At 48.2% G+C, this 16,897-nt stretch overlaps 1 pseudogene; it reads left to right on the forward strand.

Moving 5' to 3' along the window:
* Positions 1-13,572: 13,572 nt before the first annotated feature.
* Positions 13,573-15,771, forward strand: LOC146209295 (uncharacterized; annotated as a pseudogene).
* The last annotated feature ends 1,126 nt before the right edge of the window (positions 15,772-16,897 follow it).

Consider the following 16,897-nt stretch of genomic DNA (forward strand, 5'->3'; position numbering starts at 1 on the left):
CTTAGGAAGATAGCAAAGCTTCATAGGAAGTGAATACATGCAGCAGGTTGCGACTGCCAGGTGGGTGTATGAGATTAGGCAGGTATGCAGGCTTAAGACGGTTGGATCCAGCCAGTGGGAACAGTGCGATTCGGTCGCACACAGTGAACACAGTAACACCTACAACTGAAACGCACAATTCTTGATGTCGTGAGGAGCGGTAAACTTTCTGCCTCAATTCCACCGCAGAGGTGTTATATGGCTGATTGGCAGATTACCAGATTTACATTCACTTCCAGCAATGCTAAGTGTTGGTTTGCATGATTCCAAGTGTCTGTGATCTACCGCGAAGCGTGCTTTAAGCGCTTTCCTTACCGGGCCCATTGATGATCATTAATCCGAAAACAATTGATGGGACACCAAATTCCACATGCTTCCGCGATTAGCTCTAATATGGTGTGGCTATTTATATGAAGCCAGGTTTGCGTGGAGGGGATATTAAAGGAAGCTCGAACTCGAATTAAAGTGTCCAAAAATGGCCGCGCCATTTAATCTTCGCTCCAAATTTGTAGCCAAAAAGAACAAAAGCGATGTGGTAAATACCAATTGAAGTAATTTGAATCGGCTCTAGAAGCATGACAAAGAGCATCCCAAATTTTGGAAATTTCTTGATTTTAAAGCCACGTGTGCATTGGAAATAAATATTTAAATCAACAAATGCACAATGAGAGTCTACATATCTTGTCTGATATTTGTATTACTTTTCCCGAGGTATATTTGTGTAGCCTAGCCAACAACTCGGTTAAACCTAAAACGTTCGTGGACATGCATACCGAATTTGAGCTTTAAAATTGCCACTAGGCAGCCCAACTTCATTTTGTCGCCAAGGCTATTTTTGTCAAGTTCAAACAAGATAAAAACCTCTAAGGGAAGGAAATGAAAGAAACTCGCACTAACTAAAACTTTAGTACACGTCCCGCAATGTGAGGAAAATGGCGGTCATCGCAGGTTTCCTATAAGATTTCGCTGCGTGCCACAAAATGAAACATCCTGGATAAAGTGCACTGTTGCAGGGTAGTCATGTTGCCTTTGTACACATCGCTTTATATCGTCATCATAATCATCATCATCATCAGCTTGACTATACCCACTGCAGGTCTAAGGCCTCTCCCATATTTCTCCAATTAACCCTTTATATAAATATAAATGAATAGAAGTGGGGAGAGCATTAAATATCCGCGAGGGGTCAAATTAGTTAACCTCGAGTGAGAGACCTACAATGACCCACAAGCTGCCTATATGCGAGCGCCATCCCCTCCGGCGTGAACAACGCGCGCGAAAATCTGCCACGACAGCAAAGCTGCAGGAAGAAAATGGGCTGTTATTATTTGCTTTCCGTCGTATCTCGTGCTGCTGAAAAGTAGTTGATAAATACGCAACAAGGGGTCGAAATAGCCAGGGAGCCAACCTGAATATTTATTCTCCGGACAGATTTGCAAGATAGCCTATGTGGCTCAAACTAGCCGTCAACAGCAGCCTTGGTTGAAGCAGAAAAACAAATTTTGAAGTAATGGCTTGAAGGATACGTTGACGTGTGGTCTGAATATAGCAAAAAAAATTGAGCCTGAATTACGTTATTTTATTGGTGGACACGTTGGATTAGAGGCAGATATATAAAGGGCAGATATATAAACGCTATATTGATAGATTGAAGTCGATCATGCTTTATTATGGCGAAGTATAATTAAGGACAGAGTCTGGTAGATTGCGACGGTTTAAAGACGGAAACTTAAGCGTATTAGATCGGTGCTGTGTATTAAGGGCAAATTCCCGGAGGTTTGAGTGAATTACATTTGATGACTTTTCTTTAAGTAGGATTATATGAATGAAGGACGAATTAAGTTGTATTAAGTCGCTTTAGGTTGGCTTACTGTTCATTACATTCAAATATGTTGCAATAGAGGGGACTGCGAGAGTCTAAGGTGGATTGCGCTGTAACGGAGTGGATTGCGTTGAATTAGACCTGATTTCGTCTTTTACGTTATTAAAAATTACTTGTAGAAACCTCTGGTAGATTGTGTCGCAATAAACCTGCTGTAGGTTAGATCTGCGTAGAGTTTAGTATTTGTAACAATAACTACTGCGGACAAATTTAGTATATTGATTATAGTTTGATTAAGGTGGATGTTAATGAATTTGAGTGGATTAAAGGTATTCAGTGCGTTTCTCAAAACTTAAGCAGCCATAATTTTAATTAAATAACGTATTTCCATATGTTGCGGTAGTAAAACGTTCCGTCTTTGGCGAACGCCAGCCAGAATGTCTTTCATCCTTCCCCTCGTTCCTTCTTTCCTCCTTCCCCCTCTCCCGGTCAGGCTATATAAGCCGGTTGCTCGGCCTGAATAAACGCCTTTCCACTTCGTGCGTCCGTCTGTGGTTCATGGAAGCACGGAACGCACAATGCGCGTATATGTGATGTAACAGTTGCACTGGCAATTTGAATTCACCACCCTTTGGTCGCCAGCTAAGGACGTCGGCTACGAACTTCGCCAAGAAAGAGCTCTTGTACAGCTTTGATGATATTATTTACGCATATGTTGTGGGAATATTCATATGAAGTGGATACTTTACTGGTGTATGCCAACGAGTATATGCTTAAATAGAGAAGTTGTAATGGCGAAGCAGTAACTAACAAGTAGCAGTATGCTTTTTCTTGTTGCTTGACTGCCTCCCATGGCATGGTGATGATGGCATGTAGCGGCGACTGGGACTCCTTCAGAAGCTCATTCGTCGCTGCCACAGCAGTGGCTCATGGGTTAAATGAAGCTTTGTGGCATCAGGGTTCTTTATCTGAGGGCTACTTTTGCAATTTAAACTGCGCGTATTTGTCGATTTCATAGTTCATTGCCAGAGAAAGAAAGGCCCCTGTCGTGTCGTATAATCAAAGCAATCGTACGTGTTAACGTTAACGTTAACGTTTTATTCGTATCTTTTCGCGAACTTAAGTGTCCATCTATGTTTTCGCTTGCCGATGATTCTCAACCACCTGCAGAAATAGCGGAGAGCATATGTGAGATTTTCCTCTTTTGCAAACCTCGTGATTAGATCAACTATGTTGTGCTGCTCGTCCAAACAGCTGTTTTTAAAAGCTCATTCCCTTTCATATTGTGGTATGTCACTCAGATGTATTTATGGTATTTATTTTCTCATTATTAGACTGGGTTTTATGCTGCCTGAAGTGCGAAGGATCGGGATGACAGTTTCACCGAATGACACGCCGCAAAAGGGCTGGAGGTTGCTTTCTAGCCTTAAAAATTGTGCGAGCTGGAGTTTATACAGTGCAGCGTTGGTACTGGATAATATTATTGGACTAACAGTGATACTACAATAGCCATCTAACAGCGCGTCGACTTCGGACTAGGACAAAACACCTTGACTGGCTTTCGCGGAGGGCCTGGCGGTTGTGCACCAAGGTGTCTCCCGCCCTAATGTTGTGCGCTATCACCTCCCCCCCCCCCCCCCCCCCCATCTCCTCTTATGACGTTGTCTGTGCAAAGTCACCGCATTATTCATTCTGCTACTTTCTGCTCCTTTTTCATTTTTCCATTGTACACGCGTGCCACAGGAACAGGAACCATCCCTTGGACTACCAGCATGTCCTCGTCAGTTTGTGCGGTGGCGCCTCCGGTCAACTGGCCTGCAGCGCTTCGACCGTGTCCGCTTGCTTAAACAACACACAAAGGGATCGGTGTGCGGAAGAGAGCGATGGTACACCGCATCTTCGGCAAGCTGCGGCGACAACTGTCTCTCCCAATAAAGGGTTGTTTGTTTGCAAAATTTGTGCAGCTCAAGTAGATTTTCCTTTTGGGATGGCTCTGCGGCTGTGGCATCCTGCTGTGGAGCACTTATGCACATGTGATATTTCTTTTTGTTTAAGCGTACATTGATCCTTATATATCCCTTAATCGGTATGCCGTTGAAGAATTTGGCGCCTGAGGAAAGTGACATGAACAGACTTTGGCGCAATTTACGCAGTCCTACTGGTAATCACAGGCTACTCAATAGATCTACGCTCCCCTGTACCTTGGGCTACACAAGTCCACTGCTTGTGGCATATGAGCGAAGCGCGAGCACCGATTGTGTTAAGTAATGTGCGAACCTGCGCTTTACATTATTCTCGTGGGGAGGAACGACGCTGTCCGTCAGTACGGCGTGAAAAACGTTGCGCTGTGTGGGCGGCGGAGGCTAGTGCTGCTGATATATGCACCCTGTCACCCGAGCGACTCGGTGGGAAAATGACTGCTTATGGGAGAGAGCTTGAAACGAGGTGCAGCGTGTAGAATCTGTTGCGCGGGCCCCGCAAGTATTTTGTAGTTCACGTCTACTGTCGAACATTATTGGACCAAGGAGTGGTTTTGAGAGTTCGAACTTGAAAACAATACACCTAACTCTATAATGCGACAGTATAGCAAGCACCGTTGAAGCTTCATTTTACGATATTCGCAATTTTTGCGCCATTCGTGAGGGATAACAAATCGTGAGTACATAGGCGATATGCGAATGCGGAACGTCACCTCTTAACGCTCTGAGAACCCTTCATGTTTGCTCGGTAAACAAAACGAAACCGCTGCTCTGCGCTGGGTAAACACAGCTAAGTTTCGCTTAAAAAATGGCGCTTGGGTGCAAATTTGCGCTGCGTTATGTGACAGTGCGACGTTTTATACGGAGAACAGATCGACACGTGTCACCATAGGGTGTATTACTTTATTACTGAGTACGAACCCTCACGAAACTCTTTGCCAGTTATTACGTGGAAACAAGCCGCCCAATACATGGGGGAGGTCTAATACACAGCGTTTACTTCCTGCCGTGATGTTTGCAAAGACGTTTGCAGGCCGCTCGCGTAAAATTGCGATACGGAATATTGTAGCATGCGTTGACGACAAAGAAGCGCAGAAGCGTGAGAGGAAGAAGTGGGCTAACCTCGAGCCTGAACTCTGACGCTGTTCGTAGAGACGCATCTCAAAGTAATGAAAAGGCGGGTGTGGGTATATATTGTCCACATTTAGACTGGTCTTTTTCTGTCCGGCTTCCGGACTTCACCCCAATTTTTGAGGCAGAGTTTCTGGCGGTGGTACTCGCTTTACGAAAATTAGACTCCTCTTTTTCTAAAGTGGCAGTAATTTCCGACTCTCTATCCTTGTGTTCATCCCTCTCTTCGTCGGTGGATTCTGCAATAGTAAAAACCTTTGTCTCCCTGATCCCTAGACATTTGAAAATTGTACATATGGTATGGGTTCCAGGCCACAGCAATGTGACTTTAAATGAATATGCTGACAATTTGGCAAAAGAGTCCCTTAATGGCCCCGTATTATCTATCCTTCCGGCGACCGCGTACATCACCGCAGCGAGGTTTCGAAGAAACGTCCTATTAAATATGAAAAATGGACATCTTTTAAGATCTGATGACTACCTGCATCTAAATTATTCTTGGAATAGAAAATTATGTCATTCACGGCAACTTGAGATTTCACTAACAAGGCTGCGATGCCGTATCCCACCTTTAAATTTCTATCTTTACAGGTCTGGTTTGGCACTGTCTCCCGTCTGCGCATTTTGCGGTGAACAAGAAACATTAGATCACTTTTTATTGTTTTGCCGCCGCTTTACTACGCTGAGAAAGCAGTTGATGGAAAGGCCATTGCAACAGCTTGGCCTTAGTTTAAGCAGCCCGACATTGTTATCATTTGGCGCCACAATCCTTGGGCACAGTCACAGGTCTGTGTTTACCGCCATGCAAAATTTTTTACTGGACTCAAATCGTTTGCCTTGCTAAATATTTAAACATCACTTGTTCTAAAATTGTAGTGTCAATCTCCCGTGAGTGTTACCACTTTTCATTTTACATTTCACTTATTTCCCGTTTTGTTTCCTTTGCTCTACCCCTCAAATCATTTTTTTATGCAAGTATATTAAAAAAAAAAGAAAAAAAAAATCTTTGCTACCCAATTCTTGGCCGATCCCCCTCTGTGGGTATGTGCCATAAGTTATTTGGACAACAACAACAACAACAACAACCTTTGCCGCGCCTTGGACCTCGGACGCAACTGTAAGGGTCCCTGTTTACGCGACATCTGGTGGAGCTGCCGGGTACGATTTTCATGAGCCGGACGCCCCCTACAAGCCCAGGACGCACCCCTAAGGTGGAGACCCCAGTACAGCAGAGCAGCCGCCGACTGCAAGGTCTGCCTCCCTAGTGTGGTCCTCTCCCTGACCACAGACCAACAAGGAGCGTTTCTGTCAGCGCGATGAATCCCCCGGTATCGACAACTCCTGTCCTGCTCCACCACCAGCGGGATCCACCACATTTCCACGGCCTGCCCCATGAGGACGCTGAAGACTGGCTGGAGCAGTTCGACCGGGTGGCTGCCTTCAACGCCTGGAACGCTGACTCGAAGCTTCGCCATGTCTACTTCGCACTGGAGGATTCTGCGAGGACATGGTTCGAAAATCAAGAAGCCGGACTCCGAACGTGGGACACATTCAAGGCAGAATTCTTGCGTATGTTTACCAACACGCTTCGCAAGGAAAAAGCGCAACTGCTTTTAAATAGCCGTATACAACATCCGAATGAAACTGTTACGGCCTACGCCGAAGAGATGAAGCGACTCTTTCGACGCGCGGACCCAACGATGTCGGAAGAGAAAAAAGTGCGCCTTTTGATGCAAGGTGTTAAAGAGCAGTTATTTGCAGGCCTGGTGCGAAGTCCACCAACAACTGTCGCCGAATTCATAAGTGAGGCTTCTACCATGACATGCGCGCCCGGCAATACCAGCGCACTACAGTGTCTATGAACGCCGCGAGTGCAGGTGAAGCCATACAGTTTTCGTCAGAATCGTTGCGTGATACGATCCGGGCTATAGTCCGGGAAGAGGTGGCCAAATACCTGCGGATTCCTCCACAGCCACAGGTTGCCACAGTTTCCGATATCATCCGTGAGGAAGTGCAACAGGCGCTGGGTGTTCCCGCACCCGTCACCGTGCCCGCACCCGTCCCCGGGCCCGCACCCGTCGCCGCGCCTGAACCCGTCGTAGCTACACCACTGCCCCAGACCCTGAGCTACGTCGCGGTCACCAGCCGCTACCTGCCGCCTTCGACAGCATCCTACGAGCCTCGCGGACCGGTCGCCCATGTGTCTTCACGGCCGAGCGTACGCCGCCGAAGGACCGATATCTGGCGAACGCCCGATCACCAACCGTTGTGCTACCATTGCGGCGAAGCTGGACACCTGTGTCGCCGCTGCCCCTACAGGGAACTCGGCCTCCGTGGGTTTTCTTTTGATGCCCGTCGTCCGTTGCCTGGCCAGCAGCCACGCGAAATCACAGAATACATTTCGCGTTCCAACACAGGCCCAAGCCGCCTCCGATCGCCGTCGCCTCGCCGTTACAGCTCTCCTGGACGCCAGGAGCAACTCCAAAGTCCCCATAGGGGAAACTAGATGCAGCAGCCTCTGGAGGTGCGGCTGCTACAGTGCGAAAATTTCAAGATCCTCCACAGACCCACGACAGTTCTTCACTGCAAACTACAGTTCGTTACATACGGCCACCAGCAGAATCGACGCCGCTACGAAATTCCGCTGATCCTCAACGTAACCACGACGCCGACATTCGCCCCACCACTCCTTCAGAGCATCGAAGTCGAGACCGAACCCCACGAAGCTGTCGCCGCCCGACACAACAAACTGCCGACCTGCAGATCTCCGTTGATGACGTAGACGTCACTGCTCAAGTCGACACTGGCGCTGATTATTCAATTCTAAGTGCACACTTCGCCAAAGCTCTCAGAAAGGTCACAACATCATGGGGTGGCCCGCAAATACGCACAGCTGGTGGACATTTAATTATGCCCACGGGAGTGTGCACGTCGAGGATCACTGTACAAGGGCAAACCTTTCTGGCGACGTTAATCGTATTGGCTTAGTGTTCCCGTGACGTCATCCTCGGTATGGACTTTTTAACCGAAAATGGCGCCATTATCGATCTGCAGAATAAGTCCGTAAGATTTTCAGTTGAGAATGCTATCGAATCCAACAGCATGCTCCCCGGTGCACTCCACATTATTGATGACCATGTTAGTGTGCCCCCACGTTCAAGCATCATGGTCTCCGTGGGTTCCCTCCCAATGCAAGATACAGAAGGTTTCGTCGAGACAAAACAGAAACTGCTTATTGAAAGAGGCATCGCCGTTGCCAGGGCAGTTGTTTTTGTTGAAAATGGCAAAGTTGATGTTCTTCTCACGAAATTCAGCAATGAACATCAACATCTGAACAGAGGGACAACTGTCGCATATCTCGACGCCATAACTGACACTAGTTATGAATGCAATTTCACCAGCGCTTCAGCAACAGAACCCTCCGACAACACTGAACCTCTGTACGATATAAACCCGGCCTTACCTCGAAAGTATCAAGAGAAACTACGGCACCTGCTCCGTCGCTACTCTAATGCATTTGCCAGATCATCACGCATCGGTCGAACCCACCTTGCACCGCGTCATTACAGACGAAGCTGTTCGACCACTCCGCCAGTCGCCTTATCGAGTTTCCCCTAAAGAACGTACTGCCATCCGAGACCAAGTGAAGGAAATGCTCAATAACGATGTCATTCGCCCTTCCCGCAGCCCCTGGGCTGCACCTGTGGTACTTGTGAAGAAAAAAGATGGCACACTTCGTTTCTGCGTAGACTATCGCCGACTGAACAACTTTACGAAAAAAGATGTTTACCCTTTGCCCAGAATAGATGACGCCTTAGATCGTCTGTGCAACACAAGATACTTCTCCTCCATGGATCTCAAGTCTGGATACTGGCAGATAGAGGTCGATGAGAGGGACCGCGAAAATACTGCTTTCATTACACCTGACGGGCTATACGAATTCCAGGTCATGCCCTTCGGCCTTTGCTCCGCGCCCGCAACCTTTCAGAGACTCATGGACAGTGTTCTTGGAGATCTGAAGTGGACGACATGTCTTGTATACTTGGACGACGTAATTGTATTTGCCCCGAATTTCGAGGAGCACCTCCGTCGCCTAGACGCAGTACTAGACGCCATCCAAACGTCGGGCCTCACTCTGAAAGCCGAAAAAATGTCATTTTGCTTATGAAGAGCTGAAGTTTTTGGGCCATGTCGTGAACCAAGCGGGAGTTCTGCCGGATCCCGAAAAAACAGTTGCCATCGCCAATTTTCCGACGCCGCGGGACCAGAAAGAGGTGCGACGCTTTCTTGGGCTATGTGCATATTATCGACGTTTCGTGAAAAACTTTTCTAAAATAGCCGCCCCCCTTACACTTCTTACTAAGGCTGATATGCCGTTCACATGGGGCGACCAGCAAATGGACGCATTTCAGGAGCTTCAACGTCGCCTGCAGTCACCTCCAGTCCTAGCACATTTCGATGAAACCGCAGACACCGAACTCCACACGGATGCAAGCAATGTCGGTTTGGGCGCTGTCCGAGTACAGATACGGAACAGTGAACAACGTGTGATCGCCTACGCTAGTCGGGCTTTGTCTAGGGCTGAGACAAACTACTCTGCCACTGAAAAGGAATGCCTGGCCATCGTGTGGTCTATTTCGAAGTTTCGACCATACCTGTACGGCAGACCCTTCAAAGTGGTGACCGAACATCACGCGCTTTGTTGGCTGACAAGCCTTAAAAAGACCCTTCTGCGCGTGTCGCCAGGTGGAGCCTACGACTTCAAGAATACGACATCACTGTAACCTACAAGTCAGGTCGTAAGCATTTAGACGCTGACTGCCTGTCTCGTGCTCCTCTACAACCAGCTTCGGACGCCTCAGGTGACGACGACGCATTTCTGAGTGCAATTAGTTCAGACAATTTTGCCGATGACCAACGTAATGATCCCGAACTTCGCCAGTTAATCGACTTTCTTCAAGGTGCCGGCAGCATGGTCCCTAGCCCTTTCAGTCGTACTTTGTCTTCTCTGTGTCTTCGTGATGGCGTTCTCGTCAAGAAGAATTTTACAGCCAATAGTCGCCAATACCTCCTCGTTGTACCAGCAAGCTTAAGGGATGAGATTTTTCAAGCCTGCCACGACGAACCCACATCCGGCCACCTGGGAGTCACTCGGACGATATCCAGAATTAAAGAACGGTATTACTGGCCTCGTTTGTCAAGCGATGTAACGCATTATGTTCGAACTTGCCGTGACGGCCAACGTCGAAAGGTTCCGCCTCTGAGGCCAGCCGGTCTTTTAAAGCCCATTACGCCACCGTCCAGACCATTCCAGCTAATAGGGATGGACTTGCTCGAACCGTTCCCTACTTCCACCTGTGGGAACAGGTGTATTATAGTAGCTACTGACTACCTGACCCGCTACGCAGAAACCGCTGCTCTTCCTTGTGCTACCGCTTTTGAAGTTGCGAAATTTTTCGTTCTTCAAATTGTCCTGAGACATGGCGCACCAGAACTACTCATTACTGACAGAGGAGCTGCATTTTCTGCAGAGCTCATCCAGCATATCCTTGTTCTTAGTCGCACCAATCATCGTCGCACGACTGCATACCACCCGCAAACAAACGGCCTGACAGAACGTTTGAACAAGACCATTGCCGATATGTTGTCAATGTATGTGGACGTCCATCACAAGACATGGGACGAAGTATTGCCGTATGTAACATTTGCATACAATACCGCCGTTCAGGAAACTACCAACATGACTCCATTCAGCCTAGTTTACGGCCGACAAGTGACAACCACGCTCGACGCCATGCTGCCCCACATAGACGAAAGTCCAAATGATGATGTCGCCTCTTTTCTACAGCGTGCCGAAGAGGCCCGTCAACTTGCACGGGTGCGAATACAGTACCAGCAAGGCCGAGATGCACAACGCTACAACCTGCGGCGGCGGACTGCAGACTATCTGCCAGGTGACCTTGTCTGGGTTTGGTACCCCATTCGACGACGCGGACTCAGCGCAAAACTCTTGCGCCGTTATTTCGGCCCCTACCGCGTTCTTTGACGCGTTAGTGAACTGGACTATGAAGTCGTTCCACACGAGGAACCAGAGCCCCGGCGTCCCAAGCGTTCTGAAGTGGTCCAAGTGGTCCGCTTGAAGCCTTTTCATGCCAGATAGCAGCCCCTTTTACTCTGTCCCTCTTTCAATCTGGCATCGGGACGATGCTTTTCGCACGGGGGGGCTAATGTAGCATGCGTTGACGACAAAGAAGCGCAGAAGCGTGAGAAGAAGAAGTGTGCTAACCTCGAGCCTGAACTCTGACGCTGTTCGTAGAACCTTTGCCACGCCTTGGACCTCGGACGCAACTGTAAGGGTCGCTGTTTACGCGACAATATGCTATTTGTTATTGCAATAGAGTAGTCAGCTTGCATATTTATAACCCACCGGCAGATTATATTTGCCAGATCGGATGTAACACACTAAAACGTTTTTGCTAGTGCTGCTCTGGATGCTAATTCGGCCGTAAAGAAGGTTTTATTACGGTTCTGGAAAATTGGGCCCATATGTTCGCAGTGCGCTCCAGCCACAAACATAGGCAATTCCGTGAGAGTACACTGAACCACGTGCCGATTCATGCTTAGTTCCCTACGTTTCCAGCTTAAAGAAACCGATGTGTGGCGTTTCATTTTTTTTTTTCAGGGTTTGAGCAGTCGCTATTTATTCGGTCTGAGTTTTTATATTCATTTATTAATACTGCCATCCCGGTGTGGGGAGGTTACAAGGGTGGGGATACAAACTAAGTTTAAAAAACAGGCAAAAATAAACAAAAATAACAGTGCAAGTTGAAGCTGTTCTGCATCATTAGGAATACAATAATTAAACATATACAACACAGCTGTGAAATAACAAATTCAATAAGAAAAGAAACTAGGTGATACGTTGCGAGAACAACGTCAGCGGCGGCTGCATCACTTCATTATTACTGAGGTTATTCCAATCGAAAATAGTTTGCGGAAGGAATGAGCATTTAAAGCAGTTATTTCGAACCCGAAAAGGAGTTGAAGTTAGCTGGTCTTGTTTTTGCATTGCATATACGGACAAAAAAACAAACAAACAAATAAGTGAGTTCCGTTCTGTAGTTTCTTGTAATTGGTACAGAAATTTAAATCGTCCACAACGATTTCGCTCAGTTATTGTCGGAAGGCCAACTTGAAATAAAAAATGTGTTACTGATGTACGTTGGTTATTATTATATATGTATCGTGCCGCTTTTTTTAACCTTATTTAATTTATTCATGTCTGTGTTAACGGGTCTCAAATGCTAGCAGCATAATCTAAAGTAGGCAGAACAATACATTTGTAAGGAAGTAGGCGTACAGATGGGGTAGACAACCGCAATGCACATCTGATGAAAAATAATTTACGAAAAGCGCTACACGTTATGAAGTCAATAGACACTTTTAGCTTTATGTCCAGCGGAGGTGAGCGTCGCTCGAGAAAAGAGCTTTAGCTTGGGTAGGGTGCCTCGATGCGCTCGGCGGATCCGTCACCCACCCTAGCGGAAAAGGTCGACGCGCTCTGCTTCGATTTCTGCGCATGGGCAGTGGCGTCTCCGTTCGCCCAATTGGCTCTTCTGGCCGTAAAACCGCTCAGCTAAAACTCTCTAATATGTTTATTCCAGCTAAGATTGTTAGTGACAAAGAGCCCTAGATATTTATGTTCTCTTACTTCTGTAAGTGCCATGCCGTAATACAATAAGTTTTTGAGTGAATCATATCAGTACAGTTTTTTTCAAAGTTAATGGACATTTTCCATGCTGCAGCACATCATGCAATAACCGTTTGCAACGCACTGTTAAGATGTAGTCGATCGGAGACATTTCTTACTTCTGTAAAATAACACAATAATTAGCGTAAAGTCTGATTTTAACATGAATGTTAACGAAAATATCAGGAGTATATATTAAAAACAACAGAGGCCCAAGAACGGAGCCTTTTCCTGCTGTTTTCTGTGCATCCGGCTATTACTATCCGGCTGTTCGTTCCCGCTATTACTGACATCAAGGCGCGGACAACCGAAATTGTCAAACAAGCGGCCAACGCCACACAAACCATCGAGTTCGAGAGCAGTGTCCCGCACTGCGACCTCTACTATGCCCATCTGTGGGAGCGCAAGAAGTCGCTCGAAGCTCTACTTGCCACTCGGAAATGGGACTGCGATATCCGACGTAGACTGGAGCGCGCACATACAAATATCGAGAACTATGCAATAGAACTCACTAGACAGAGCTGGCACGGCATCTGTGACCAGATGAACAAGACTCCGAACGCTTTTAATACGTGGAACCTCCTTCGACATTTACTGGACCCAGCTGGAGGCAAACTCCAAATACGCCAACAGCTCGAGCAAATCTTCCTCCAGTATCCTGGCACGTCTTACGAGCTCAGACAAGAGCTTATAGATATTTACATCCGCCCCGAACCAGCAACCAACCTCCACTTCTATCAGGGCGCGGACAATCTCTGTCTAGACGCTCAAATCACTTTTCGGAGGTCCGAGCAGAACTCAATCGCCTCAAAACGACTTCGGCGGCCGGCCCTGACTGCATTTCAAATAAAATGCTTAGGAATCTAGACGACGCAGCAATTCATGCTCTTACCGACTATTTTCAAGAATCTCGGGCCAGCGGTACCATCCCTCAAGAGTGGAAATGCGCCAATCTAGTCCTCATCCCCAAGCCGGGCAAACCACCAACCTTGGCCAACCTCCGTCCCATGTCTCTCACGTCCTGCGTTGGGAAGCTGATGGAACACGTTATCCAGACCAGACTCTCACGATACCTTGAAGACAACAATCTTCTACCAGACACAATGTCCGGCTTCCGCCCTCATTTAGCAGCCCCGGATATTATGCTTCTTCTCCATCATCAGGTAGTCATGAGACGTACACTAGACACGATAGTTATCGTCGGCCTCGATGTTGCCAAGGCATTCGACAACGTCCTCCATGAAGCGATTCTTCAACAACTTCAGGCTCTCGGTGTTGGACATCGCATGTATGCGTACATCCGAAACTTCCTCACCGACCGTACAGTGCAACCTAAAGGCGGCACGGGAGATCCTTTCATCATCTTTCCGGGAGACCGTGGAACGCCGCAAGGCGCCGTACTTTCGCCGATGCTTTTTAACGTCGCACTGCCGAAGCTACTGGCCGATATCCCCCACCTGCATCACAGCATTTATGCTGAAGACCTCACACTTTGGATCACGCGCGGCAGTGACGACCAAATTAAGAGACTTTACCATCGAAAGGATCGGAGATTATCTAAGTACAGTTGGCCTCACCTGTTCGGCGACAAAGTCTGAGTATATCATGATCCTTTCCCCGGGACGACGCCCTCCAAAGATACATCCTGACATCAACCTCCAGGTGCACGGAAACCAAATTCCTCGAACAGACAACATCAGGATCTTGGGCTTGCACCTGCAGGCTAACGGCAGCAACAACATCACGCTCCAACGCATCGACCAGTCGGCGGTACAGATCGGACGCCTCCTTAAGCAAATCTCCAACAAGCATCATGGCATGCGAGAGTCCAACCTCCTGCGCATCGTTCAAGCTTTCATCTGCTCCCGCATCACCTACTCTGGACCTTACTTAGGTCTCACTCGTGCCAAAAGCGAACAGCTAGAGGCGTCACTTCGAAAAGCATACTAGACGGCCCTAGGTCTTGCAATGTCCACTCATAAGCTCATAGCTCTCGGAATCTCCAATATCGTGAGCGAACTGATCGAAGCAACCCCCAGCGCCCAGTATGAGCGGCTCTCACGCACACACGCTGGCCGAGTGGTACTACAGCAAGTTGGTATCTCCCCGCCGAGATCGGCGCCAAGTTACGCTGTACTTACACAGGAATATCGCCTATATCTCCGCATTCCTCCCATTCCCAAACGGATGCACCCGGAACACCACGCCGAGAGACGGGCCGACCGGGCTCGTCAATTCGAGAAACGATTCAGTGGACGTCCGGACGTCACATATACGGACGCCTCTTACCATTCGTCGAGGCCAGCGATGGTGGCGGTAGCTCTCGCCCCTCATCGTAGCTGGTACACAGCCTGCAGCATTCGCAATGCAGAAACAGTCACCGCAGCAGAGGAGGTTGCCATTGCGCTAGCGCTAGCCGACCCTAATACCGAAGTCGACATCAGTGATTCTCTACAGGCTATTCGCAATTACAATGCTGGCCGTATCTCTTGCCAGGCGTTACACATTTTACGTTCTACAGCATCCTTTTTCACATCTCGCTTACTTCTTTGGGCTCCAGCCCACAAGTCCATCAGCGGAAACGCCCAGGCGCACACTCTCGCTCGAGATATCAGCAGCCGAGCCGAGAGTATGATCAGCCATCCTGCTTCCGCTGACACTAATATCTCACGCGCTTGTCCAATCACCACTTACACGGACATACTCCTGCATTACCGACTCCAAAGAGGCAGATATCCTCCCGCACACCGCGATCTAACAAGATGCGAGGCCGTCCAATGGCTGCAAACTACAGACTGGCCGCTTCCCACACCCCATCTTATACAGCCGGATCTTTCCGGAAGAGATGGCCCCCATGTGTAACCACTGCTCAACTCCGGCCACTCTCATATACATGGCGTGGACTCTTACACACTATAACACGGACAACTCAAACACCCCAGAGAAGTGGGAGTCTCCTGCGCACTTCCGAGCCAGGAGACCAATGCTGGCTTATCCAGCGCACGGTGGAGGCCGCGGCGTCCCAAGGGATCCCCGGCGACCTCCTCTAAGCCCGCGCAACCGGTCCTTTGACTGGGCTCCTGTTTTTGGGCGCAATAAAAGAGTTCACCACCACCAAGAACAGAGCTCTGATGAACGCCAGAGTGAACTGTGAGCCTGTTAGAAGAATAGCCTGTTGCAAGAAAATACGTAGCTTCCCTTGTCGTGTTCGCTTTTTTACGTTCTGTTGCCGGCATGTATGGGGTACGATGGCGCCGTCAAAATTTTGCTCACTGCTCACATAACGCTTTCTAAATCCTATTGATTTGTAGAATAGTATGTTGCGGCCTGGAGACTGCTCTTAGATGTACCAGCCTTTTGAAAACCGGCATGTTCTTGGAAACCGCAATTTGATTGAACTGCAACCACTGCGTGCTGGTGGCCTTGAATTTCTGTTTATTACATTGAATTAAGTTCGAGTAGTATGGACTTTGAAGAATTTAAGTGGAATAAAGGTATCCAGTGCTCCCGCTTTCACAGAACGTAAATAACTTTGTGTCCTCCGTAATTTTACTTAAAGTAACATTTCCATGTTTCACCAGCGAATTGAACTCAGCCGCCATGCAATAATGTATGCTACCAACTACGCCATTATGAAACGCTTATGCTGCTCTGATACTGTTTATATACATTGTAACGTAGATACACGGATGTATTTGTAGATATTTACAAAGGGGTAGCTGACCAGACGAACAACTTCATGCCAGCGGCGCCCAGCACGAATCACACACACTTCGTCGTTCTCCGCCTTCCACATGAGACTACAGCCCTTTGTCGTCGTCGTCCCTTTACATAACTCTAGGCGGCGAAAGCACCGTCCCGGTGCCAAGTAGAAGACTGATCAGGTGCATGGTACGGCTTGAGGCGAACTACGTGAACAACGTCGGTGGCAGGGCGGGTGGATGATGTCGGAGAATCAAGAGGGGCAATCTTATATGTCACGTCGGTCACATGACGGAGCACACGACAAGGGCCGTTGTACTGGTGAAGGATCTTCTCAGAACGACCAACACGCCGAAAAGGAGACCAAACGAGAACGAGTGATCCTGGGGCATAGTGTACTGGTCGATGCCGGCGGTCGTAAACAGACTTCTTGTAGGTCTGGGAGGCGGTGAGACGGTCGCGGGCGATTTCGCG

This window comes from Amblyomma maculatum, chromosome 1 (assembly GCF_055883805.1).
Source record: "Amblyomma maculatum isolate TAMU_Amacu chromosome 1, ASM5588380v1, whole genome shotgun sequence".
NCBI classification, from domain to species: Eukaryota; Metazoa; Arthropoda; class Arachnida; order Ixodida; family Ixodidae; genus Amblyomma; species Amblyomma maculatum.